We start from the raw sequence: 2,500 nt of genomic DNA on the forward strand, positions 1-2,500 counted from the left end.
TGAAGTGGAGGGCCATGTTAACTGCGTCGTCCACAGACCTGTTGGCTCTGTAGGCAAACTGAAGGGGGTCCAGGAGAGGGTCTGTGATGGCTTTGAGGTGTGCCAGGAGCAGGCGCTCAAAAGACTTCATTACCACAGATGTAAGGGCGACCGGTCTGTAATCATTTAGTCCTGTTGGCCTTAGCTTTTTGGGCACAGCGATGATGGTGGAGGACTTGAGACAGGCTGGTACATGGCATGTCTCCAGGGAGGTGTTAAAGATGTTGGTGAACACCGGAGACAGCTGGTCAGCGCAGTGCCTGAGGGTGGCTGGAGAGACAGAGTCCGGCCCGGCTGCTTTGCGTGGATTCTGCCTCTTGAAAAGCCCATTAACTTCTCCCTCCTGAAAGGAGAGAGTCGTTTCTGTAGTATGGGTGGGGGATGGGGCCTCTTGGGTGGGAAGGGGTGGTTCAGGACAGTCCAATTGTCTTTCAAATCTACGGTAGAACTCGTTCAGGTCGTTGGCTAGGCGGGAGTCGTTAGTGGTGTGGGGCGCTCTGGGTTTGTAGTTGGTGATGTGCCTGAGCCCTTTGGCAGACAGAAGCAGCGTCGTTAGTAGAGAACTGGTGTTTTAGTGTCTCTGAGTACAGTCGTTTAGCCTCTCTCACCGCTTTGCTAAACCTGTTCTTCGACTCCTTGAATCTGTCTCTATCCCCACTCCTAAACGCTTCCTCCTTCTCCAACCTCAACCTTTTGAGCTTTGCTGAGAACCAGGGCTTGTTGTTGTTAAAGTTCACCCTGGTACGTGTTGGGATACAGCAGTCCTCACAGAAGCTGATGTACACAGCCTCTGTGAGTTCATCCAGACTATTGGTAGCAGTCGTGAACATATCCCAGTCAGTACAGTCTAAGCACGCCCGCAAATCTTCCACAGCCTCACTGGTCCACTGTTTAGATGTCCTCACAGCAGGTTTACAGAGTTTTAGTTGCTGCCTGTATGCACGAATCAGGTGGACCAAGGGAGTTCTGTGCGAGCCGAACAGCCCCGTGACCCACAAGAGAAACATCCCCGCCAAATTCGAGCGTTTGACGGGGTCTATCCGTGAAAAAATATTCACGTTTTTGAGTGCACATGCATTTCTGCTGCAAATGCCTCTGGAAGTTTCATGCCGTTCGTATGCCAATTGTGGCAACACGAAAATGACCCGTTTTCCCATTCCGAGGGATTTCTGTGCGACCCTAACAGCCCCGTGAGCCACAAGAGACACATCCCCGCCAATTTCTAGCGTTTCACGGGGTCTATCCGTGAAAAATATAGACGTTTTTGAGTGCACATGCATTTCTGCTGCAGATGCCTCTGGAAGTTTCATGCCGTTCGTACGCAATGTGGCAACACGAAAATGACCCCTTTTCCCATTCCGAGGGATTTCTGTGCGACCCTAACTAACAGCGCCCGTGAGCCACAAGAGAGACATCCCCGCCAATTTATAGCGTTTCACGGGGTCTATCCGTGAAAAATATAGACGTTTTTGAGTGCACATGCATTCCTGCTGCAAATGCCTCTGGAAGTTTCATGCCGTTCCTATGCAATGTGGCCACACAAAAATGACCCGTTTTCCCATTCCGAGGCATTTCTGTGCGACCCTAACAGCCCCGTGAGCCACAAGAGAGACATCCCCGCCAACTTCTAGCGTTTGACGGGGTCTATGCGTGAAAAATATTAAAATTTTTGAGTGCACGTGCCTTTCTGCTGCAAATGCCTCTGGAAGTTTCATGGCGTTCCTATGCAATGTGGCAACACGAAAATGACCCCTTTTCCCATTCCGAGGGAGTTCTGTGCCACCCTAACAGCCCCGTGAGCCACAAGAGACACATCCCCGCCAATTTCTAGCGTTTCACGGGGTCTATCCGTGAAACATATAGAAGTTTTTGAGTGCACATGCATTCCTGCTGCAAATGCCTCTGGAAGTTTCATGCGGTTCGTACGCAATGTGGCAACACGAAAATGACCCGTTTTCCCATTCCCAGGGATTTCTGTGCGACCCGAACAGCCCCGTGAGCCACAAGAGACACATCCCCGCCAATTTCTAGCGTTTCACGGGGTCTATCCGTGAAAAATATCAATTTTTTTTTGACTGCACATGCATTTCTGCTGCAAATGCCTCTGGAAGTTGCATGCGGTTCGCATGCAATGTGGCGACACGAAAATGACCCGTTTTCCCATTCCGAGGGATTTCTGTGCCACCCTAACAGCCCCGTGAGCCACAAGAGAGACATCCCCGCCAATTTCTAGTGTATCACGGGGTCTATCCGTGAGAAATATTCACTTTTTTGAGTGCACATGCATTCCTGCTGCAAATGCCTCTGGAAGTTTCATGCGGTTCGTATGCAATGTGGCGACACGAAAATGACCCGTTTTCCCATTCCGAGGGATTTCTGTGCCACCCTAACAGCCCCGTGAGCCACAAGAGAGACATCCCCGCCCACTTCTAGCGTTTCACGGGGTCTCTCCGTGAAAAAT

This window comes from Petromyzon marinus, unplaced genomic scaffold (genome assembly GCF_048934315.1).
Source record: "Petromyzon marinus isolate PM22_M1 ecotype Great Lakes invasive population unplaced genomic scaffold, UKy_Petmar_22M1.pri1.0 PM_G_Scaffold_123, whole genome shotgun sequence".
Lineage (NCBI taxonomy): Eukaryota > Metazoa > Chordata > Hyperoartia > Petromyzontiformes > Petromyzontidae > Petromyzon > Petromyzon marinus.